The following is a 27449-nucleotide window of genomic DNA, read 5'->3' on the forward strand; positions in this document are numbered from 1 at the left end:
ATAATCTTATTTTCTAGGAAATTGATTCTTAGGATATGTGTGGTATTTGGCAAAAATATCACACGAAAGCATGCTGATGACTTAGATATACACTTGACTGAGAGTACTGAGAGTATCCATGAGATTTCCCAATTTCACTTTACTCCTGTTTTTTTGCTAATCTTCATTAATTTCACTTTTCTCTTTAGTCTTCCTATGTACAGTTAACTTTTCCTCTAGAGTTTTACATTCTATTGTTTCCCATAGCTTCCAGTATGAGGCTTCATTACATATTTTATCTACCTCATGATTCTTCAAGATTTCCTTCTCCAGTGGAATCTCTCTCCAAATATAAATAGCATCTATTCATGAACCCGATTTCCTAAGACTTCTGCAACTGCCATTTGATTAAAAATTAGTCTCCTAAGAGGCCTCCAATGACCTGCTAGTTACCAAGCCTAATGGGCTTTTCTTGTAACACTGGAGAATTTAGCCATCTTCTTTGTTTTGAAAACTCTCATCTCTACTGCATTCTTTGTCACTGAACTCTCCTGATAGCCCTCCTACTTTCATGGTCGCTCAATCTTATTTGGCACCCAGATTCTGACTGTAGTCCTCTTCTCTTCTTCTCTAATCTCTCTCATAAACAGAACCCAAACGTGTGATTTCAATTACCAACTTAATGTACATAAGTGTGACATTTATGTCATCATCCAGTTTAGTCCTGACCTCCAGGTAGACTGTCAGTGTCACATTTCTAATTTCCAAGCACAACTGTCTCCAGTCTACTCCCTCTCCTACACCAACCTAACACACCCTTTTAAGGACTGTTTTGAAGACAGCAGTATGCACTGGTTGAGTGCAACAACTATTATGGAGTCAAATCTTGCTCTGCCCCATCAAACTGTGTAATCTCTGCAAGTTACATAACCTCTTCAAGTGTAAATTTTCCAATCTGTAAAATGAGAATAACACCACTACCTAATAGGATGATTATTAAAAGCACAGTATATAATATATGCAAATTGCTTGACACAGTGAAAAGTCATGTTGTAAGTATTTGGTAACATTAGGTACTATGATTTTAATTATATTTACCAACCAAATATTATTAATAAGAGTAAAAATGGCTTGGCACAATGCCTGAAATAAAACAATCCTCAATAAATGTTGGGCATTATTTACTATTATGGCAAAATATGTCAATCTGTATGTCAAATAGGGAGGTAACTATATTAAAATGGACAGAATACTGACCACCTGAGTCAAAAAAACTAGATAAGAAAACTAGCTCTGAAATGTAAAACAATGTAAATTGAGTAGGTCACTACATTCTGTGACTATTAAATCATTTACCTGCAAGATAAAAGGCTTTGAAAAATCGAATTCCAAAGGACTTATCATTCAATAGATTCATGAGGAACTAATTTGGTATATCCAAATATTGACTCCTCATCTCTCTTTACCCCTAATTTTTCCCGATTGTGTTCTCTCTCTAGTAAGGAAACAGCTGTCTTCCTAGATACCAAAGTTAGACATTCACAGACTGCCTTCTACCTCTTCCCCATGTCAGAATATGACCTCACCATTCATCTAGGTACTGAAGCCAAAAATCATTATTCACTTGCAATATCTTTTTTTTTTTTTAATAAAACCTGGCACTAGGCCAGGCATGGTGGTTCATGCCTTTAATCCCAGTGCTTTAGGAGGCTGAGGAGGGAAGATTGCTTGAGGCTGGGAGTTTAAGAGCAGCCTGGGTAACACAGTGAGGCTCCATTTATCAAGTAATAATAATAATAATAAACTTAGCCAGTCATGGTGGCACAGGCCTACAGTCCTAGCTACTAAGGAGGCTGAGGTAGGAGGATCACTTGAGCTCAGGAATTTGAGGCTACAGTGAGCTATGATTGTACCACTACACTCCAACCTCAGTGACACAGCAAGACTACATCTCTTAAAACCTAGCACTGACAAATACAAATCTTAAAAGCAACTCTTAACATGCTGGTCTATTGCTTAAAAGCTTAAGCACCTCCCATCATCTACAGAATATCCCAAATTTCACTGCCTAGCTTTCAAAGTATTCTACCATCTGATCCCAATTTACTCTTTTGATGTTATTTCCAATAACCTCCCTTTGGGCACTCTCTATCTCAGCCAAACTGCAATAATCAGTGTTCTCTAAACACACGTTATATTTTCCTTCCTTCACATGTTCACTCAATCCACTATGCTTGAATAACCTTCCTCAAATGTGAATGTCTAAATCACACTCCACTGGACACTGTAGGCTGCCTACTCAGGATCCATTCTCCCTTTCCCATTCCTAACAGTACACATAAGCTCACTGTAATATCCCAAAATTCTCCATCATGCAGCTGAATACTCAGGAAAATCAAGCCCCATTTTCAGCTCCAGGGATGAACCTTGGTTCACTTAGGCCAGTATGCCCATTCCTTCATCCTGGCCTCAGGTTAAGGGCAAACTTGTAACCTACGTCCACCAATCAAGGTAGCTCTCAGAACACTTTCTTGCAACGTTGGGGCAGTGTCTCTTCTGGAGATTGTGGTGCCCAGTTGTGAGTTTCAGAATTCACTCCTGCCACCTTCCTACTAGTCAAGGAAAAGAGTTGAGATAATAGAGCAGAGAGAGAGAAAGCAGAGGCTCTAATGAACTGTGTCTGTGCTCTCCATGTGAACCCTTTTAGTGACACAAGCTAAGAAATCCAGTGTTGTTTAAGATACTTTGATTTGGGTTATTTGCAGTCAAAAACATTTAAAAATGATATGTATACACAGACTTAAGGACCAAATTCTAATATAACTTATTCAGTGGTGATTCCTTTACTTAATATAGCTGGAGATAACCTCTTCTTTTTTTATATTCACTTTGTAGTGTTTATATTCTACCTATTTAATGCATTAGGGTCTATAGAATATTTATCATAGCTACTTCCTTAGACTGCAAGCCCTTTAATGCCAGATCCATGTCTAATTCATCTTGTTATCTTTCACAGTGTAAATGTAAATACAAATTTACATTGTAAAGTTTGAAAAAATAATTGTTTAATACTGAGTGATTAAATAACTGAATAAATGGAAAAGAATCTATTGATGTAATGATCTCCTAGACTGAATTTTGTTTTAATAAAAGTATAAAATAATTTTGAGTTTGCTCTCCAGGTGTACTCTTTGTACCATTAGTTTTCCTAATCACACAAAGTATTCTAACAGCCTATCAATTTATTCTAGAACTTTAAGATTTAAAATCATTAAGAGAATGGGTATATATTAAAAATTAAATGCCTGTTAATCTCTTTTGTGGCTTGAATATCCATATTCTATTTTAAATGATTGATCTGAAAGTTAAATTACAAAGAAAGACTCCCAAATGGTAGATTTTATAGAAATCATCTTAAAGCTAACCATCTTTAAACAATTGAATATTAAACCTAATAATCTAAATAAATAATACCTAAATTAAAATTGATACATATATCTTTATGAAGAAACCATATATCATTATGTTCGTTAATAAATCTAAAATGTAGTAGCAAGAATATATTAAAATGCTACCTGTACAATTTTACCTCTGGAGGCTTTTATTATTCCATTTCTTTTATTCACTATCATTTCATTTTGCATAAGTACGATTTTCTTAGGTACATTTGAAAGTGTTCCAGGCATGGATTTTCATTATTCAGTGATAGGAGGACTTTAGTTCTAATTGCTTTGACAGCTTTTCTTTAAATCTTTCATATTCTCATTCATGCTAATCAACCAAGCAAGTCTTTGTCAAGCCAGAGCAGGGTTGTGGAACCTTTTATTAAATCAAATGCTTCGCTTTTGTGAGGAGGAAAACAAATAACAATCTATTCAAAAAGATTTTAATAATATTTTAAATAAACTCCAACTGCAAAACAATAAAATAATTCAGAATGATTAGATACATTGGATACATTTATTCACTGACCTAATAATAACTACTTGAATCCTTAAATAGACAAACTGATTATTAAAGACATCTATATATAAATTTAAACCCAGTGCACAGCTTCAAATGTGTTTTCTCTATAGATATTTAGATAGAATAGAGCTGGCTTGCTTAGTAAAGCACTGGTCTTTCTTCTTAATAATTACATTGTCCCATACATAAAAAGATCACTGTGGTTAATACTGGTTTTAACAACCTACTGCTTATTACATTTAGGACATTGAAAAGAGTGATGAAGATGAATGAGGTACAATTACAAGTAAATGTTTATATGTTCAAAATGCTTCATGAGCTGGTAATAATCTTTTTAAAAAAACAAAAGGTGAGTTTTCTACACATACACAGTGGTCACAAGTCATGCATCTCTTATGCTTAAAGCAGCAAGGTGCAGTATTATTGACATCCTTTCCCCACTAATAACTACGTAAGAATTCACCAAATGTGTGAAACCCCGTGTTTTTTGCCCACATTTGCAACAGTGACTGATGTTACTATGGGAGTCACTATTCAAAAAGAACAGAAAAGTAAATACGAAACTCAGACTAACTAATAATGATATTTTACCCATTTGGGAAACTGAATACACTCATCCCTCAGTACCCACAGGGTTTGGTTCCAGGACCCCACGGAGATACCAGAATCTGTACATATTCAGGTTCCCTCAGTTGGTCCTGTAGAATTAGCAGAGAGGAAAAATCAGCCCTTGGTATTATGTGGGTTTTTCATCACATGAATATATTCAATGCACGTTTGGTTGAGGATGTGGTTATCCCCTATATGGAGGGCCAACCCTATTTATTGCAAAAATCCACATTTAAATGGACCCATGCAGTTTTAGCCCATTTTATTCAAGGGTCAACTTTATAGCTCATGAAGTCAGCATAAACACTGGTGATTTATAACTTCCTTATGACGTTGACCTGTCTATAAAAATTTCCTATTATTTTACTCTGAAAAACATTAAATGATTGCTTTTACATATAATGCAGACTTAACTTGAATATGAAAAATATGTTGGTATTTTTTTCTTTATTGGATGTTTCTGTTTTTCCTGCATCACTAAATATCTTAAGTGAAGTTCAAGAGCACTAAGTTTATAATAATAAAATTTTCAGCTTAGAACAAGTCTGTTTCTGATTTTCAAACACTGCCTAAAGAAGTATCATGGTTTAGATTATTATAAACAGTTTTTCCAAAATTGTCATATAGAGGCCAAAGATATTCATAAGTTTATTTTTAATTTTAATTACTTGTTTTCCTTTTCTCAAAGATTAACACATTTTTAAAGTATAACTGAATGCTGAGATTGTCTGAGAAAAATCTCAGACTAGTCCACCTGATTGGAATAATTTCCCAGTTGATTCTCAGTTAATGGCACTACCTCCAATATAAAAATCAAGCATAGAAATGCACAATTTCATCAATATTAGACTCCCATTGTTCTTGAGTCTAATGGGACTCAAGAACATTAGTCCCATTATGTAATGGCTTTGCCTGAAAACAGCAACAATAAAATAGCAAATGTTCATGAACAGAACTTTGGTTAGGTTCCGTGTCTATAGGGTGAAGTGGTTGAGAGCCCTACTGCATGGATTGGCCCCTTCTGCTCTACTACTTTCTAAATCTTTAAACTCGGGCTACTTACTTTACATATCTATCCTTCTATATCCTCATCTTCAAAATAAGAAAAGCATCACCTACTTCATGAGGTTATTGTGATGATTAAATGCATTACTATGGATAAAAATCTTAGAACAGTAGCTGGTAAATACTAACAGCTGTATCAGTATTGAGTGTTGCCTGCAATTACAAATGTCATGGGATTTCAGAATTAGATGCCATAAGAAACATTGATAAAATTCTAACAAAGCCAAAGTACCTTTCATATTCTAAAATAGATGTCATTACTCATGTCTTTCAGTTAGGGTGTGATCTACTTGTAAAAATAAGTGTAAAATTGACTCAAGAGGTTAAAAGACAGTATTCCTATGCCTATGCCTTCTAGGAGGAAAGCACATGTATAGGTATGCTTGTGTTACAGGTTCAGCTTGATAGCTCCACAGAATGAGATAGAGAAAAAAAAATAAGTTAGCTAAAGCCAGAAGTACTAATTACACAGTGACATCATAGGTAAAACATTTGATTTCCAATCCTCAGGTTTATCCATTACAAAACTGAAATCAAAGTAATTGTCCAGTGAGGTTTAAATGAGACAGAGTTTGGGAAAAAAGATGACAGACTCTAAAACTTCTGAGGAATGCTTTGTTCCTGGTTGTTATGGCAGGTACGTAAATTCCTATCTCTCTGATCCTTCTCTCTAACCAAGAAGCCCTTTACTCTACAACCAGGATCACATCTGTATCAACCCTGTACTACCATATCCTGCACAATATGCATTGCTTTGTGCATTTTTTGTTTGTTTGTTTTATAATATGTCAATCCAAGTATACTAACAATGCAAAAAAAACTGTACAATTTTTTTCCTGATTGAATATTTTCAAGAGACTAATACTGGATTTTTCTAAATAAATTCATGGATACTCTAGTGGATCCACAAACTATCAGAACTTACAAGCACTATTATTTTTCTTATGCACATGTGTTTATTTGGGTGAAAAAAATATAAACCATTAATTTCTTTAACTCCTAAAAGTTGCCTATAACTATAAAAATTAAACAATAATTACATACAATTATTATTATTATTATTATTATTATTATTATTTTGAGACATAGTATTGCCATGTAGCCCCGGCTGGAGTGCAGTGGCTCAATCTTGGCTCACTGCAACTTCCGCCTCCCAGGATCAAGCAATTCTTATGCCTCAACATCCCAAGTAGCTGGGATTACAGGCATACATTACCATGCCCAGCTAATGTTTGTATTTTAGTAGAGACAGGGTTTTGCCATGTTGGCCAGGCTGGTCTCAAACTCCTGACCTCAAGTGATCTATCCATCTCGGCCTCCCAAAGTGCTAGGATTACAGGAGTCAGCCACCATACCCAGCCTTTTATAAAATTATTAAAATTAAGTTATAATTATAATCTTCAAATGAATTATCTTGCTCACAATCACATTCTAACCAACATAGTATATGTTCACAATCTCACTTTTTTAAAAAAATGAGGGCACATTAGTATAGCCAACATAATGGCATTTCTGTTTTAGAATAAAAATGTGAAAATGTTTTCAGATCTTTGTATTTACGGATGTATTCATATCATTTTCAAACCTGAAATAATTTTGTCATGAAGATTATCAGGATTACAAGCCTCTTGCTTTTAGTACACCTGAATTGTTCAAATGCTACTCACTTTGATGCATACTTAGCATTTGTGCATTTCTTAAAATTACCTTTTCAGATTAATCTAGAGTAGCCTGTAAGGTACTTGAACATTGCCAATACTACTTTTATATCTATAATTACTAGATGCATATTTTAATAAACCAGAAATAATTCATGGTTTGTAAAGTCTCATTGATAATGGAATACTTTTGACCTAATAAGCAGTTACATAAATCAAATCCAAATAACAACTAATTCACCACATACAAACTGTAATTATTGACAAGTTAATGAGTTTTCTGTGTCTCTATTTTCACAAACAATAATGGGGATTAAAAACCTGTATCATAGGGTTGTTGTGAGAATAAAATTAGATAATTAAATTTGAGAAATTTAAAGTGTCTTACACATAGAAAAATACAGAGTGTCTTACACATGGAAAGCATTAAATGACCATTAAATTATTAAACAAAGTGTTAAAAATAAATAAATAAATACAGTAACAAAGAAATAAATCACTGAATAAATGAATTAAACAACTAAGGAAAAAAATAAATAAAATAATCAAAATATAAGTCATAGCCTGAAGACAATAAGAAGAAACATTGTGGTCTGACTTTATAAATTCTTGAGATCATAAAAATGAATATTTAATCTTATATGTTAATTACTTAAAAGAATATCATAGTGTCTTAAAAGGAAAATAATTTATGTGTTTACAGAAACTTTTAGCAGCATTGATGCTGATTTGACAAAATTCAAACACATTAACAGCCTGGTCAAAGCAATGCCACATCTTCAAGTTAAGGAAAATTGATCATCTTCTAGTGGAAAATTTTCAAAAGTCCTGTTCTAAGAGACATATAATCCTCTGTATAAATAATGATCAACTACTAAGGCATTTTATGAACATAATCTAATTGTATCAAAATTAGCTAATATAAAATTACACTAAGCCAATTTCGATAACAGTTAAGAGTTAATAAAATTATTAATACTAAACTAAATTTTCCAAGTTCACAGCCCTATTTTATTATTTAATGTGTATCTTTAGTGTGATCTCCTCTTTGAACCAAGTACAAGCTGCTGGACCAAACCTGCCAGTAATTAGAATGATGGTAGCTGTTTTTCTAGGCTAATTCAGACATTAATATGCACCATAGAACAGATGATTTTAAGAGGAAGAAGATGATCTAAAGATCATGCCCTTTACGTTTGTTAAATTTAAACATGAGAACAAGCATAATATGGGTAAAGTATTATTTTATACTCCATAAAAATTTAAAGAGACTTTACATATTAAAATATTCCTCTGATCTCCTATTCTTGCACAGTAGATGTACATTAAAATTCTATATCTGTGCTATATAAATTGGGGCTCACTTCTCAAAAGACTAGAAATACAAGAATGTTAAAAATGAGAAGGTTACAGAATCATACATCAAAAGAACAGTACTTATCTCACTTGTTCTTTTTCACTACTTGAGCTGAATATTTTACTTTGAAACATTTTTCCCACTTAAAGATTATTTTCTTTTTAAGTCTTAGGAAGGTAAGAGTGTTAATTCATAGATAATAACAGTTAGTTTCCTGAAAATGCCAATTATTAAGCCATATAATAGTGGTTCAGAGATTATGTCAAGAAATCTATCAGCTGTTTAGCTGTCAATGTCACAGGGAAAAAAGGTATCCTAAGATAATGCCTATGAGTGCACAGATCAGCATTATATGAAAATTCTGGCCTTTAAAAATTTTTTTATTATCTGTAGAATTGTTTTGTTTTTATTGCACATATTAGGCAAGGATGCTTAATTTTAGCTCCAGATTTTAAAAACTCCAAAGAATGAAGACATGATAAAAGAAAAAGTAGAGTTTTTATTACAAAACACTTCACAGATAGAAAACGTTAATACAGTCAAAACAACAATGAAAACTCCATAACCTATCTTAAGACAACGACTGCATAAAGATCATATTCCCTCACAGTTTAGACATCTATAGCCAGTTCCTATAAACACAGATGTGAATTAAAAAACAAAATCACAATTGACACAATAGATATTGAAATGTGAAATACAGTGAGTCAGCCCAAGCCTACGGACAGTGTAAATCCAACTATGGATGCAGAACATGAAACTGAAAAGCACACTGATACAGCAATGAAATTTTATTTTAAAGGCAGTAACATATGACACAAAAAGCAGGCAGGAGGACAGTTATTGTTTATTTTACACTTCCTAATTTTATAATGTGACTCTTTAATTATTTATGTGTTATTTTGATTATGTGGCATTCCACAATCACTTACATGGAGTTACCTGATGCATAAAAAATGATGTATTTTGTTTGTTAAATTGAAAGGGTACCCTATTTCTATGAGATTTTTATTTAAAATCTAATTGGGGCCTATGAGATTAGAATATTTTAAAGGTAGAAAGTGACATAAGAATAGAATTAGCATTTCAAATGTCATCTATAAAGCAGAGAGAAATAAATTCTTTGACTTTTTATCATAATATTTGATACCTGGAAGTTTACGGGCCATCATGCTTTTATAATCAAAATTAAACTATAGGTAGCCAGAAAATAGATTGCTTATAATGACAATAATAATGGTGGTAAAAATTTTGTAGAAATAATACTCAGCAGTAATTAATTTAGATGAGCTCATCTCTTTGGTTGGTTTTTAGAATATTACATAATAACAGTTTAAATACTGGATAATACAAAAAGTAAATGAATAAATGGGGCATTTGAACGCACAAAGGGGAACCTAAGCATTAGAATAAAATAATTTAAATAAAATTGTTCCCATAATGCAATAAAACTACTACAGTCTGAATATCTGAAATTGGCTGCATGTAATTGTGATGTATAGAAAGCAAAAAGTCCTATTTGATTATTATATTGTATTATTGAAACACTTTAAATTGTCCAGGTAATCTAGAATCCAGTTGGTATTTATGCCTGAAATGATGACTAGATATGTTCTAACTATATTCCACTACTTTATCACGTTTTTCCCTCACTGCTTAAATGACAGTTTACTCAGCTTTTCACTGTGTGCACTGAGTAAATTTGAGTCCACATTCATAAACACCTCAAGTAATTTATATCCAAGGCAGTGGCAGTGAAGCAATTATTCATAATGCATAGTGGGATGAATGTTACAAGAGGTATATGATGATCATCCACAGGTATTTGACTTAATGATATTTTACTTTAAATAATCTAGACGCCTATATGTCATATATAATAGGAAACAGCAAAGATGTCATCCACAATTAATCCAATGAATAGTAAACTTTTCCTTCCACAATAAAGTTTCCTTAGCAAGAATATAAACATTACCTAGTTATAATTTGAAAAGGCAAGGTATGGGAGCACGTTCAGGAAAGCTGTAACTTATAATAAAATGAAATTTCAAGAAAATCCAAGTTTTGAGAGAAAAATGCAGTAGATGGAACAACCTGAAAAGTAATAAGTGATTTATATTTTTCTCTTTTAAAAAGATATCTTACAGTTTGGATACTGAAGTGGTCTTACAAGTAATGGGAATACAGACCAGGAAACGTAATGATAACAAAGGAGATGTGGATGAAGATTGGTGGCTCGTGCCTGTAATCCCAACACTTTGGGAGGCTGAGGTGGGAGGACTGCTTGAGCCCAGGAGTTCAAGACAAACCTAAGTAACATAAGGAGACCCCATCTCTACAAGTAACCACAACAAAACATGACTTGGGTGTGGTGGCACATGCCTGTGGTCCCAGTTACTTGGGAGGTTGAGGTAGGAGGATTGCTTGAGCCAGGGAGTTTGAGGCTACAGTGAGCTATGATCACACCACTGCACTCCAGTTTGGGTGACAGAGAAAGACTCTATCTCAGAAAAAAAAAAAAAAGTGGGAATGGAGAAGTAAAATAATTGATTCTAGGAAGCATATTCAAGATTTAGTTGTTAAAAAATAAAGAAAAAAGAAAACTTATTCAATAATCCATTCATTCAACAAAAATTTACTGAATACTTGATATATTCTATAATGAATGGTATATTAACACCTGGTGTGTGTGTGTGTGTGTGTGTGTGTGTGTGTGTGTGTGTGTGCACTTGCTAGGAAATAGAAATACAATGTGTTTCTATTGTATTTATTGTTTACAATGTGTTTTACAACGTGTTTCTATTGTATATCATGTAACCAGACATGAATTGTGTTCTCATGAAGTTTACAGTCTAAGAAAACAGATATTATTCAAATAATTTCACAAACGATTATAAAATTGCAGCTACCTTAAAGACTATGAAAGAAAGGTATATAGTACATGCTGGTGAGAGTTTAAAATAGCATGAAGACATGATGCTTGACTTGGGAGATGAAGCTTGAGAAGAAATTGGCTTAATAAGGCAGGAATGGGAGACCATCCCAGACAGACGGAAGAACATTCAGTTGAAGGCATCAAAAACAAAAACATGTTTGCTGGAACTGATGTTTGCAGTAGCAGAATTACTTCTTATTGTCTGTCTTCCTCCCCTTCAAATGAGCCAAGTATTATAACCACCATCATACCAGATATTTGCTTAGAAAGCCCAGTGTACAAAAAAGTAAGCCTTCCTCACTTTTCATACATCCAACATTAACACTAGGAAGTGACACATAGTGTATATTAAATAAAAATTAAGTGATTTCATGTAAATTTGCTGAATTCCTGCTATTGCAATATATGTGTTATTTTATTCTGAAAAAGTAGACAATAAATATAACAGGGATAATCAAAAATACAGCTGTAGCAGAAACATTTAAAATCTATGCAATTTATAACACAAAGTTCTAACCAAAACCATAACAATTTTTATAAAAATCCTATGTACCTAAAAGGACATGTAAAATTCTTAATAAAGAAAAGAAATAATAAAGAGAATACATAAATTTTCTCTTTAAAAAAAAGTGAAGGTAGCCAGAGGCTGTAAGGATCAGGTAAAACAGCATAAGCAGCAGTTTCAAAGCTAAAATTGTGGCTTACTCATACCAAAAAAAAAAAAATGTAGTAAATAAATAAAACGATATCCCTCTGTTGTATTGTGCATTTGCCTGTATCAGTATACTTTGCTTTCAGCTGTAGTTATTTGGCAAAGCTAAATATGATTATGCTGAGGGAAAAACACACATGAAAGAACTTCCACATTTTACTAACACAATTCCCCTATTTACCAATCATGTTGGAGCTAATTCCCACTACAGAAAAATGCATTGTAGCAGAACAGACTGTACTTAATTGTCTGGTGCCAACTAGGTATTGCTCACAACTCAGAGTGCTGCAAAAGAAACTCCCCAGGAGGGTTAAAGTCGTCATGGAAGGTTTCATGGACTTAGGCCTGTAATGACAGCTGAGATTTGCATAAACAGAAAGGATTAAATGCATATGCTTTGTGTGTGAGGGTGCTCTAAGTTACATGACCTTAACAAAGTAGAAGATCTGTGTTTGGATTAACAAAGTGTGGTGAGCTCACAAAGGGCCTCCAAAGCCAGGCAGTCAAATCCATATTCATTGAACAAAAACATAGAAACACAATGTAGTTTTGGGATAGGAAAGCATTAAAAATACCTATTTAGAGCCAGTAAAGCAAATGTTTATTACTCTATGCTATATGAAGAGCAAGACTATCAATAAAACATGACAGTCCACTTGTCACACCTCTCTGAACATATACTGAATCACCTTTGCACAGGCTGAATACAGGTACAAACCCATTAATGTGCTAAAATAAATGTATGCGGCCGGGCGCGGTGGCTCAAGCCTGTAATCCCAGCACTTTGGGAGGCCGAGACGGGCGGATCACGAGGTCAGGAGATCGAGACCATCCTGGTTAACACGGTGAAACCCCGTCTCTACTAAAAAATACAAAAAAAACTAGCCGGCCGAGGTGGCGGACGCCTGTAGTCCCAGCTACTCGGGAGGCGGAGGCAGGAGAATGGCGTGAACCCGGGAGGCGGAGCTTGCAGTGAGCTGAGATCCGGCCACTGCACTCCAGCCTGGGTGACAGCGCGAGACTCCGTCTCAAAAAAAAAAAAAAAAAAAAAAAAAAAAAAAAAAAAAATGTATGCATAGTCAACATTGTCCAAATTAAGTTGACCTGCAGTAGGCAAGCATACCTTTCAGGATCCTATTTTACATACAACGTATCCTTAAACTAACAAGTGTAATAACTTGGCATATTAACCTTGACATAAGAGTTTTATCTGGGGGGGGGAGGGGATTGCTTATGGGTAAAATGACATTTCATTGGCAAAGTTGAAAATGTGCATTTCCATTCTACAAATTTATTTATCAGTCAGTCATCTAATACTTCTGTGGCTCTTCAACTAGAGTTGTTAACACACTTAAAAGATACAGTCTCCTCATTCATTTAAAAAAAAAAATATTCAATTGCATAGCATTGTCTTTTGCACATATTGCAGTTAAATAAATGATAAAGAACACATGATGACCTGTATATATACCAACAACTAACCAATGCCAAAATATCTCTGACCAAAGAAAAAGTATGTATACACTAACATATTATGTAAAACAGAAAGAGCTTAACATATTATCTTTCATCCCTTGTTTTGGTTAATTTTATGTATCAACTTGGCTGGGTTATAATGCCCAGTTGTTTGATAAAACACTGCTCCAGATGTTAATATAAAGGTTTCTTGTAGATGTGATTAACATGGACAATCGGCCGGGCGCGGTGGCTCAAGCCTGTAATCCCAGCACTTTGGGAGGCCGAGACGGGCGGATCACGAGGTCAGGAGATCGAGACCATCCTGGCTAACACGGTGAAACCCCATCTCTACTAAAAAAAAAATACAAAATAGTAGCCGGGTGAGGTGGCGGGCGCCTGTAGTCCCAGCTACTCGGGAGGCTGAGGCAGGAGAATGGTGTAAACCTAGGAGGCGGAGCTTGCAGTGAGCTGAGATCCGGCCACTGCACCCCAGCCTGGGCGGCAGAGCAAGACTCCGTCTCAAAAAAAAAAAAAAAAAAAAAAAAAACAAACAAACAAAACAAAAAAAAAAACATGGACAATCATTTGACTTTAACTACAGCAGATTACCCTTGATAATGTGGGGTGGGCCTCATCTAATGAGTTGAAGGCATCAAGAACAAAAACTAATGTTAGCTGGAAAAGAAAGAATTCTGTCTCAAAACTGTAATATAAAAATCCTGCCTGAGTTTCCAACCTTCCAGTCAGTTTTACAGATTTCAGTCATGTAAGCCATTTACTTAAAATAAGTCTTTCGATCGATCGATCGATAGATAGACAGATAGATAGACAGATAGATAGATACTCTTGTTGGTTCTGTTTCTCTGGAGAACACTAAACCCTTCATTCTAAAAAAGTAGACCAAAAATATCTGATTAGAAGTAAGTTATAAAAGACAGTTTTCATAAGAAATTAATTACTACATACCTGTGTACATGTGTTCATACACACATATAACAAAGATTGATACAATTTGTCTTAATGTCAAAAAGTACTCCAGTCAAAAATTTTTAATTCAATAAAATTTGTTTTTGATGTGAGTGTGAACTGCACTACTTTCCTTTGTCAAAAAAGAATGTAATCTCAGCAGGACCCCATTTTTCTATAACCACACTCTAAAATCAAAGGCAATCATCACTTTTGGTCCCTAAGGAGTCCTAAACTTGACTGAGTACTGAGGATTTCTAGGGCTATATTTACACAACACAAATGATTCATATGATTGCTAAAATTCATTCCTTTCTCTTAAGTTCCACTACAAAACGCCTAAATTTTGCGCACACATACTAATTCTTGAAAGGGTTTTAAGGCAACTTCTCTTTAGATAGATTAAACATAGCTTTTATTATACATATTTCAGCTCTAGTAATAATTAGAAAATAGCACTAGTGGCCTTTAATCGATACAATTAATGATGACCATATTATTTGACATAATTGCAAATATTTAGCAAAGAAATTTTAGGTTTTTAAATAATCAATTTATTCAGGATGATTACTGAGAACTTTTGCTTTATTTGGTTTTCATTTTCATACTTTTATTTACTTATTTACTTCTGAGATGGAGTCTCACTCTGTCACCCAGGTTGGAGTGCAAGTGGCATGATCTCGGCTCACTGGAACCTCCTCCTCCGGGTTCAAGCAATTCTCCTGCCTCAGCCTCCCAAGTAGCTGAGATTACAGGTACCCACCACCACACCTGCCTAATTTTCGTTTGTTTGTTTGTTTAGTAGAGACAGGGTTCATCATGCTGTCCAGGCTGGTCTCGAACTCCTGACCTCAGGTGATTAGCCCACATCAGCCTCCCAAAGTGTTGGGATTACAGGCATGAGCCACTGCACCCAGTCTCATTTTCATACTTTTACACCCGTTATTCTGAATCTACATTATTTCTCAGAATTACACAACTGTGTTCTCAAGGAAAAGAACTACCAAGAAATACAGCTTTTCTTTTTCTACTTCATAATTGGAACATTGTTGTTGGCAATATGTGAAAAAAAAAAAAAAAGGAAAGAGGAACATATGACCTGAAGGACAGATAGCATATATACTTCAAAAACATGAAAGTTAGAACTATAAAGTGAAAATACACTCCATCTAAAGGTCACACAGCTATTTTCTATGGCTTATGCACTTGGAATACAGGGAATTTCTGACCAAAATAGAAACCATGGAACCTAAACTGTTCGGAAAATATCCCTATAAGGGAAAATATATGTGTGTGTGTATATATGTGTGTGTGTGTGTATATATATATATATAGAGAGAGAGAGAGAGAGAGAGAGAGAAAGAGAGAGACATAGTTTACCAACATCATGCAAAACTGACCAGCAGATCAATACCACACTAGTGACAGGATATCTTTCATGTAAATAAGAGTTTTTCTATGACGACTTAGTCCCTTTTTGCCACATTGGAAACTTAGGGCAATGATGTGAGAAGGCAGGGTGGAGATCTGGAAACAAGCACACTCACTCTGTGTAGCAAGCTGGGATGTCACTAATGTGGCTACTAGAAGAAACAGACAAACAAAATAAAAAGTCTCCCAACTTCTGTTCTCAACAAGGACCATCGATTATATGGGCACAGGAAACATACTGGGTTTCATTAACTGATACATGCATAGGGCCTAGTAACATTTGTTTACTGAATGAAAGAATTCTGGCAGCCTCACATGATCTCAGATTTGTCAACATTTCAAAATGTGAATCTGGGCTGTATAAAGTGGAAGAAAATACCATATTCCAAAGGCCTTAGAAAATGAACATGGAGTAGGTGTTCAGGATTTTGATTTGAGGAAGTGACAAAACCGACTCTCCTTTGACCTCCATTCTCCAAATTAGTCTGTGCCACTGCTTCTTGCTTCCCCAGACCTCACTAACCCCTAATGCATGTAGTTTAGGTGCCACTGTTCCTCCAGTCCTTTCATTTACTTTAAGACTTTTAGCCAGTGTCAGCTATTCAGCTCCAAATTTTCAGTCTATGAAACAGCCAGGGAGCGCAGTGTTCAAAGTGAGCCTAGGGTAGGATTCAGAACAGTGGTTAGCACTGGAAGTAATTCACATAATGCAGACAAAATTCATGTCACTCTCAATTGGGCATAGTGGGGCGCACCTGTAGTCCCAGTTACTCACGAGGTATAAGTGAGAGGATCACTTGAGCCCAGGAGTTTGAGGCTATATTGAGATATGACTGTGCCACTGTACTCTGGCCTACGTGACAGAGCAAGACTTTGTCTCCAAAAAAAAATTAAAAAAAGAAATCCACATCACTCTTAAGCAGTAGTGTATTTATTCATCCATTTCTCACTTGCATATTGAGTATCTTCACATCTCTAGTTTAGATCAGCTGGTGGGGAAAGAGAAAAAAATTTTTAAAAAAACACCCTGCCCTCATAGAGCTCACCATCTACTGAGCATGAAGCACAAACAGGCAGTGAATTATGATACTTTAAATGGAGATTTGATACTAATATACACAGGATATTACTGGAACTCAGAATATGCTTCTTATGTGGAATTGAGATGGGCTTCCATGAATTTAATTTTGAAAGGAACTTTGAAGGGCCCACTAGAATAAGCCAAATGATGGAAAGTTAGTAATTGCAGTTAAATAATGTAGCATCTGCAACAGCAGACTCTACGATTAACATAAACAAAAACAGCATATTTTGCATTTTTGCAAGAGAAGTCAGCAAGATCTAGTACCCTGGATAGCTCCTCTGCGTCAAAGGTGACTGCAGATTGATGTCTAGCAGATTGGAATTGAGATTAGACAATCTCCAGAACTTCAAATTTACTAATCTGTTTTATATTCAAATTATAATTCCTTAGCTTTTAAAACATCTCATCCATTTATTTCCTGAATCAGGCGTCTGAGGCTGGGTGCTTTCTATATCACCATCCAATGAACCTGACTCTCCTCAGAAATATCCTGAGAGGCAACACCTTCCTTCTCCTCACTGGATAGTTAGCACTCTGGGGTCTCTAACCCCTTTGTGTTTCAAGCCAGGCTAGAATTCATAATATATTGTCCCTCAAATCAATGTAAAACTTCCCATTTCAGTACCCTTCCTCCTATCAGAAACTGAATTGTTGTTGATAATGAAGCTATCTCCCCAATTCCCCTATATTTACACTTTGAAGTACCCTGTAAAGGAATACCCCTCAAAGCCAATTTTAGTCATAATGTTTCTAAAAGTTTATATACCTGTGTACAAATTTGTAATGCTTCATTTAAGGGCCCAGTTTAGTAATCTGTACTTTAATTTTTAAGATTTACATTATGGGCATCACATTCTGACTTTTATGGAGCTCATTTATGAATGAATACTTTTAATATTCCTTGGTCGATTATACATGAATAAAATATTAATAGCTGAAAAAGCCAATAATTATTCTTGAGCTATCTGTGCACTAGGTAACATTCCTTTGAAAATCTAAGAATCTTATTGTACAAACTCAGTGGGGTTTTGTTATCTCTAAAATATATTGAAATTTTGTCTGAAATAAGTTATTCTTAATTTATATTTATAACAATGAATTTGGGTCTTGTTTAGAGCTAGTATTTTCCTCCTTTTCCTAACTTCTCATCTGATGTTTCTGGGATATATGCATGGTTTTCTCGCCTCAAGCTTTTCCTAAATGTCTTGAAGAATATTGCCTATTATAAAGAAGCACTCACAAGATATTTTATATATTCAGACTTAATGTTTTGGTCCTTTCTATATCTATAAAATAAACAAAACTAAACAAGCATAAAAACAGTTCTCTAAAGGGATACTTGCCTAGAAAGTTAACCATTTATTTTTGCCATGCCTCTAATCCATGTTTGGTTTGCTTTTATTTGTAAACATGATGTAGGTTTGTGATACATTATTTGCTGCTATTGCAAAACACACACACACACACAATAAACATTCATTAACAGATTTATAAGATTTAACAATTTCCAAGAAAAGCTAATTTCAGTGAATAGGTACATAAATACAACTTAGTCTGAATTTGTTTAATAAGAATAGTATATCACTGATACCCCCATGAAGGCTGAATTAGAGTAGTACACTTAGCTGAGCAAATACTTCTTTTTTTACCTTTTTCTTTTTTAGAGACAGGGTCTTGCTGTTGCCCAAGATGGACTGCATGGTGTGATCATAGCTCACTGCAGCCTCGAACTCCTAGGCTCAAGCAATCCTCCCATCTCAGTCTCCCAAGTAGCTAGGACCTACAAGAGTGCTCCACCACACCCAGCTAACAAACACTCCTTGAATACAGTAACAGTACTAAATTTCACTAATGAACTGGAGAAATTAAAGAAGAAACCTTATTGTGTGGAATAAATTTCATCAATTGTTCTACATTCTAAATACGTAAGATACAAACAAGGTTATGAAGGAGAATGCAGAAGAGTCATATCATCATGAACTTAAGTGACTAGAAAAAGAGAAACAGGCAAATTCTAAAGAATTCATATGTACACTGTGCATATATTTGTACACATATATCATATTTGGACACTAAATAAGATATGGAATTACAAGTACTTCATTTATTATGGATTAAGCTGTTCAGTAAACACCATAAGTTTTTGGTAATTTACACTTTAAGATTATACCAATAAGAGGTGCATGATTTTTGAAACTGATGGACTTCAACTATGTAATAAACATTTATAAAATATTTGTTGTCAATGATGATACATGACTGTCTTTCTAGAGGGGCACAGCCAGGTAAGCAAAGGTTACATTCCGCAAAATGAGGCAGTCTGGTGATGGTCCCAACCTGGTACTACACCTGCACTGTAGTTTAGAAAGCACTCCAGAGGCGCAGCTAGGCCAGGCGCGGTGGCTCATGCCTGCAATCCCACCACTTTGGGAGGCCGAAGCGGGCGGATCATGAGGTCAGGAGATTGAGACCATCCTGGCTAACACAGTGAAACCCCGTCTCTAATAAAAATACAAAAAAAAAAAAAATTTAGCCGGGAGTGGTGGCGGGTGCCTGTAGTCCCAGCTACTCGGGAGGCTGAGGCAGGAGAATGGCGTGAACCTGGGAGGCGGAGCTTGCAGTGAGCCGAGATCATGCCACTGCACTCCAGCCTGGGCGACAGAGCGAGACTCCGTCTCAAAAAAAAAAAAAAAAAACCACTCCAGAGGCACAGCTGTAAATACTTATAAAAAGTCTAACCAGTCTAAGTATGCAGGAGCAAGGCAATATGCCATAAGTAGATGGCATCACGGAAATCTAAGAGTGAGTACTGAAATGAAGCATACTTCTAAGAACTAGCAATGTTTGGAGATCCAGGAATGTGTTGTGTTTTCTGGTGTCTGCTGGCAGATAAAATGGCTCAGGAAATGAGGTTGTTTCAGAGGCAGGATCCCAGTCTTTTTTTAAAAAAAAGGTGGGGGGCCTTGCTCAAATGCTAGGAGGAACAGTGAGAGACTGGGTAATTTATCAAGATACAGGGGAAAATATTAAGCAAGAAATAAGTTTCAGTTATATAAGTAAGCCTAATTACTAGAAATAGGCTGTAATGTTAGAGTTGAATATCAAAGGCTGCTTAATGTTAAGTCACAAAATGTTAGGCTAGAAATCAGTTAATTTTGTCATTATATAGAACGAATGCTTCTGAATCAGGAGCATGGCTAAGGCTCAAGTTAGAGTTAATTCTTCCAGTAACAGAAATAGATTTTGACAAAAGCCACAAAATAAGCCACAAGTGAAAAATTAGTTAAAAAAAACATTTTTTTACTCCTTGATATTATTCATCTAGTTTTAGTCATGGTTTTGACTGATTTAAACACATTATAAAATGTATATAACTTTGTATAGTCTTGAAGAGAGCTTCAAAATAACCAAATTTAACTTTCTGTCCATTTAATTCTATGAAATCAGCTGAAATATATCCTTTGCTATGAACATGTGAACACTGATTAAATCCACAGTTAAATAGATGAACCGAAGAATAAAAGTTAAAAGAAACTAAATTAAATCTGATAGTAGCAGTGAACATATTTCCTTTTCATGGGAGGAAAGCTAGATTCATAACTTGCGCATAAGCTCAACTTTTCTTAAGCAACATGCTCAAAGCTCTGCATGAATCTTTCCAGAAGATAAGCTGCATAACTTCAAATATGAAGTGGAGTATCTACTGTCTGAACTTTCTCTGCATGAAGGCACACATTCACAAAATTATACTTGGTTACATTTTAAATTTTCATTAAAGAGTTGAGTGATTCTGACTAAATAGAGTAAGAGAATTGTGGTTGAATGGCACTGAGAGTGCACAATATCCCTATTGAAAATAGCAATAAGAATATGGGACTACCAGCCTTGCAGGTCCTCCATCTCCAAGTCCTCCTTCGGTCACTGTTCCAGTGACCCAAGAAGCAATGGCAGAATCATTCAAGATGGTGGCAAAGGATAGGTAATATACAGATATTGCTGCTGGGCCCTTGGTTAAATTAGGAATAAAGAAGAGATATACTCCTTCAGACTTTCTCTGTTTATGAGTTTCATATTTTTTGCATCATTATAATTTTCAAAATCAAAGTTTGGTCTATACAGTTTAGCAGATCATAGAACAGAGACTCAGTTTCCTCATCTCTAATATATGCATCAAACTAACTTTACAATGTTAAAATGACATGACATAACATTATAAAGTGTACATCATGTAAGAAGTGTCCAGCACATTACAGTCATTGCTATTGTTGTTAATAATATTTCATAATTTGCAAAATAGGAAATACCTATGTTTGCAAAAATTCTAAGATCCCCCTTATTTTTAATATTTCTTAAGGTTTATTTCTTTGGAAAAAATAAAACATTCTTAGAATTAGGGCACAGAAGCTTAGTTATTTATTCATATATTCTTTTAACCACTATTTATTGGGCATCTACTATGTGCTAGACATTGCTAACACTGATGAAGCAATACTAAACCAATCACACAAAACAAGTAAAATTTAAACTGCCAAAAGTACCACAAGGAAGAGGAACATAATGCAAAACTATATATAACAGGGCAACTGATGTAGAAAACAAGGCCAAGAAAGGTATCCTTAGGGAGGTGATGATTGAAATAGAGAAGCAAGGGTTCGGTGGAAAGGGAGAGAAATAGTGGTATAAAGGAGATACAGGATGTGAACACATTATCCTTAATCTTGAAAGATGTAGAGCTATGGTCTAAAATTTATTTCAGCAGTGAGAATTAGAATATTTCACATTTGTGACATTATTATTGTACAGCTAAAATAGCTGTAATCTTATCCAGAGAAAGATGCTTACTATGTGCCAAAACCAAAAATATCACGAGAGTCAACAAAACTAAACAGAAATTGGTCAATTTCTGTTGTGCATACCATTTGCGTTATAACTACCAGTAAGGTCCAGCCTAGGGTCATTACTATCCAGTTAAATTTTCATGTATTCCCTCCCCCATCAACAGCAAATTCTTGCACAAGCAATGGGAACTCATTAAAAATTTGGTCAGAAAACATAGTTAAAGTGCAAATCTTTTGATGGACAATGTAATATTTTTCAAAACTGAATATCTGAACCTTAGTTTACTACCAGCTGACGGAAGTACTTATTTATAAAACAGAAGAAAGACACAGCCTTCAGTTTTTACTCTAAAATATTGTAGGTGAGTGGCTTTCAAATTCTAGAGTGTATAAGAATCACATAGAGAACCCCACCCCAGAACTTCTGAATCAATCAGTCTGTGGTGGGGCTACAGATATGGCATTTTAACAAATTTATAGTTGCTGCTATTGCTGCTTAGGGGATAACATTTTGAAAACCACTACTCTAGGTTAAGAATTGTCACTAGATAATAAAGTGCTTCTTTATAAAAGTCCTTTGGACTGTATTTAATATCAAAGCACAGTTTAAAAATTCAAAAATTTTAATCAAGTTTAAGTTTAATTAATATTTTAGAAGAGTTAATGCAGTATAAATGATGCAAAACCAAAAGCTGTGCTTTAAGTTATTCTAGGTATAGGGCCAGGAATTTGGCAAATAACTTCATTAGTTAATGATCTAAGCAGAAATCTTTTAAAAATTTGTAATATCAAACACCTCAGTAAACATTTCCAACAAACATCTTTTAAAAAAATGTAGCCTGCATGGAAACAACTTAAAATACAATATGGTTGTTTAAAGTAGACTGATAACAATATCTTGATAATGTATTGCAGTTTAGAATAGCCAGCTTCACATTTTAATATTCAGTTTAAGCTTCATAGTAAAACATGTTTCTTTTGTTGTAGTGTTTTCTTCTCAATCTCCCCATCTTTTTTCACTGCTTCTCCCACCCCAGACTTCATGTTTTATTGTTAACTGACACTCCTGCACAGAGAAGATAATATTGCTGATAGAAGCGTATGTACTCACTATAAAGCAAACAGATTTTGTCACTGTCCAATAGGGAAATCATGCAGAAGCTGTCAGTCATACAGTGGATGAAATTACATTATTGAAATGATACACCTGTGACATATAGTCCAAAACCAAACTCAAAAGGTACCAATTAACAGATAGGCTAGTCTGTACCCTAACTACATGGGGAATCATTTCATTTTTGCATGAATATAAAATTGGTGATTAAACAGGCTTTCAGTTTTGTAATAACTCTTTATCTATTCACTGTCAACAAAATACATATATGAAAATATTTTATTTCAACTAATCTGAAAGTAATTCCATTTGGTTGTTTATTGAAAGTCATGTCTAATATTTGCGCAATTTCCTTACTGTCACCACAACATACTTCTGGGGTGTCATACTGAATAGACAGACTCAAAGTCAATTCAGATGTTTCCCTTTTATTCGTGAAATGAACAAATGCATTTTAAACAGTTTGTCTAAAATCAACCTATATACACAAAGAAAAAAACAACTATGTTTAGAATAGAGAAAGGTCATGGTGTTATTGTTAATGCAATTTATTTATCAGAAGATAATTAAATTAGCCATAAAATTGTTGCTAAAATTCCAAAACGTTCACCACAAGCTCTGTATCATAGCTATATATTTATGGCAAATAATATAGGGATAGATTAACTATTATGTGGCTGCATACAATAATGTTAAATAAAATCTAATCTAATAGATTAGATAAATCTAAGAAGTTTAAAATAAAATATTATATAAAATATATTATTTAATAGACTACACATTTTATATGAAGAATAAAATGTTAACTATTCAAAAGATGCTATTGTTATTCTTTTACACATCATCACACTTCTTTACAACAAACCTAAAAAGATTTGCTTAAGGAAATACTGAAAACACCTCACCATAAAGAGGTTACACATATGCCACTTTTACTCAACACATTAGTGAGGTGGATATATTTAAATATTTAAAGTACATATTCTCTACAAGAATTCTATTGTACTATTGTAGTAATACAAGTACATATTTTCTATTAAAAGACAATATAAGCCAGGCACGGTAGCTCATGCCTGTTATCCCAGCACTTTGGGAGGCCGAGGAGGGTGGATCACCTGAGGTCAGGAGTTCGAGACCAGCCTGGCCAACATGGTGAAACCCCATCTCTACTAAAGTAAATACAAAAATTATCCGGGTGTGGTGGCACGCACCTGTAATCCCAGCTACTCAGGGAGCTGAAGGAGGAGAATCTCTTGAACCCAGGAGGCGGAGGTTGCAGTGAGCCAAGATTGCACCATTGCACTCCAGCCTGGGCGACAAGAGCGAAACTCCATCTCAAAAAACAAACAAAATATAAAGATTTGTCTCCTTAAATGTGTAAATATTAACAATGAATTTCAAGAATAGAATGTGGGCAGGGCGCAGTGGCTCACAACTGTAATCCCAGCACTTTGGGAGGCCGAGGCAGGTGGATCACGAGGTCAGGAGTTCGAGACCAGCCTAGCCAACATGGCAAAACCCCATCTCTACTGAAAATTCAAAATTTAGCTGGGCTGGGTGGCATGCGCCTGTAGTCCCAACTACTTGGGAGGCTGAAGCAGGAGAATCGCTTGAACCCAAGAGGCTGAGGTTGCAGTGAGCCGAGATAGCGCCACTGAACTCCAGCCTAGGTGACAGAGCGAAAATCCATCTCAGAAAAAAAAAAAAAAAAAAAAAGGATAGAATGTGTAGAAGGTTGTACATCCAAAACAGACTCAACCGGCACTCTGCAAAATATCCAGCAATATCTTAATTTATGTCAAAACAAACTTATCTTCCCTTATGTGTTCTTTTCTATTATTCCAGGAGACTTGCATCTTGTACCTTATATTTTTCTTATCCACAATGTACTAATCCTACTTATCCTTTAAGATCAAGACCAAGCAAGTCTTACCTACCCCCAAAGCATTCTCAAACAAAATCCAGTATGAAATGTTATTGTCATGCTCTGAACTCCTGCGATACTCATTAGACATGTAATCTCTTATTGTTATGGGTTGTTAACTCTACACTCAAGCATGAGCATAAGATTCCTCCCAGATGGCAAGTAAGTTCCTGAAGGACAGGGAACAAGGAATCTCTCATTCCTTCCCAGTGCCTAGACACTAGTGCCTTGCACACGTTAGGCCCTTTATTATGAGCATTATGATGAGTAATAAAACGCAATAAAGGTTTGAATAACTATTATTGTAAAAATATAACAAATTTCTCATTTTCTACTTTATCTAAATTAACATTCTGTGGTATAAATAATGCATCTTTAAAATCATAAGCAGCTGTTGATTCTCTTGACTGTCAAAAACAAAATACTCATAAATCGGACTTTTAATGATTGCAGTAATAGAGTTCATCAATTACATTTTTAAATTTCCTATTATATCTATGTTCCCATAGTTTGGGATAGTTGAGATAATAACCCTCAGAGTGGGGTTCTCCATCTGAGTTCTAACCTAATATTTAAAGTTACACATGCTTCTGTGTTGAAAATGTATTTCAAAGTAATATAAATCTAACAAAATCAAAATACCAAATCCTTAACTCTACTTTTTTTTTTCAAAGAACAGGAGTGTTAAGGAAATCAATAAAACAATACAAACAACAGTTGGTTTGTTTTGATCAAAATAATGAATTAATTTAAATGAAGACAAATCACTCTGACAATAGGTTGACCAACTTCGCTTTTTTCTCTGTGAAACTATTGAAAGGGTGGTTACAACATGGAACTTCAATATTTAGAAAACATTGTGTTGACAGGCTTTTAGAGACATCTCAGTTTGTAATATTAAGGACACTGTCCTATTGCTAAACCCACTCACAGTTCTATGAAAGTACAGGTGGCTACTTTTAAGAGAAAACATTCATTTTATAAGCATCGTGACAGGCACTGTCCCAAGTCATCTCTAAGTTTCAAGTTACGTATCTGGAACATGTACCTGTTATAATGTTATAAAGCAAACAGAAAGAGAAACCAAAACAAATTATGCTATAGCCTAGCTTAACAGTATTTTAGGTCTTCCCTTAATAACCAGTTTTGAAGGAACCAGTGATAACTGACCCCCACCTAGGTGTCCTCTTCTCCGTTCTCCCTAAGGCTTTTAATAAAACCAGCTTTACGTTAAACGTGTACACATTATTTTTAATAGTCCTTGAGGGGCAGAGAAGGGAGGATGTGTGTAACATTTCAATAGGAAGGTATTCAACTGTAAAGATTTCAGAAATGAAAACTGTTGAAACCAAGTAGGTATTTTCTGACTTGTAAGTCCTACTGACTGCCTGAAAAGGTAAGAGGGGTGGAGAAGAGGACATAAAAACATTAAAGGGCAAATAATCTGTAACTTCTAATAAGTATTTTTTTCTACCTGTAAAAATATGAGTTATTTTTTTTTTACTTCATTTCATATTCCAGGTCCCACGAGAGGAAGGGAAGGCATAATTGCTTCTAATTCTGAGGCAGAAAAAGGAGAGAGAGAGAAAGAAAGCAGTTCAGGATACACTAAAGGAAACCCCAAGAAATTTCACAACTCTTTGCCATAAATAGCCTTTCTTCTCACCCTGGATACCTCCTCCTTTACATCAGCAAGGCTCAGCCTCCACGCACGCAGAAGCACCATTCACAAATCCCTCCGTCACCCTTACCCCTTGCTGGCACCGTGTGTACGAGTCCCTGGGACACAAGCCAAAAGTCGAAGGGGCCAGGGGGCCACATGCGGTTTCAGCTTACGGCTTTCTGCTCAGGTGAACCAACCCATTGGTTAGTCCGGAGCGCGAACACACACACACATACACACACACGCACGCACACACACAACCTGGGGCCCTTGACACGCCACCACAAAGCAATTGGTTCAATCTAAGTCGCTGCTGTTACTGCTGCCTCTGGGCAGGGTCTTGCTTCCAATCCAGGAAACCGGCGCCAGAGGACAAGCAGGCGGAGGCAAGAGGCCGTCCCGGCCCGGCACTGCGGTTCCTCTGGGAGCCCCGGGCTCCCCGCCCCCTCCTCCCCTTCCCCCTCTTCGCCGCCGTCCCCACCTCAGCACCCGCAGCCCAGGGCGCCAGCGCTGACCGGTCGCCTCTACCTGCGGGACGCGAGTGGCGAGGGAGGGGAGCGACCCGAAGCCTGCGCCAACTCTTGCCTCCTTAGCCAGCGCTCCGCATCGTCCTGGAGCGGCCGCCGCGGCCGCAGGCAGCAAACCACGCAGGAGCGCGGAGGAAATGGCCACGCAGTGCACTGGGAGCCG

At 35.5% G+C, this 27449-nt stretch overlaps 1 protein-coding gene across 8 annotated transcripts in view; it reads right to left on the reverse strand.

Moving 5' to 3' along the window:
• Positions 1 to 27449, reverse strand: part of CCSER1 (coiled-coil serine rich protein 1) — a 1438304-nt gene that overhangs the window by 1410149 nt on the left and 706 nt on the right. Inside the window, exon 1 of one of the 8 annotated variants that reach the window (XM_050790436.1) lies at positions 27288 to 27320. The exons of 6 other annotated variants lie outside the window; for them this stretch is intronic. The gene's annotated coding sequence lies outside the window, so the exon portion shown is untranslated. Of the gene's footprint in view, positions 1 to 27240; positions 27265 to 27287; positions 27321 to 27449 lie in introns of those variants that run through there. One more of the 8 variants, XM_050790437.1, reaches the window with a different exon arrangement.

The sequence above is a fragment of the Macaca thibetana genome, chromosome 5 (genome assembly GCF_024542745.1).
Source record: "Macaca thibetana thibetana isolate TM-01 chromosome 5, ASM2454274v1, whole genome shotgun sequence".
Classification (NCBI taxonomy): Eukaryota; Metazoa; Chordata; class Mammalia; order Primates; family Cercopithecidae; genus Macaca; species Macaca thibetana.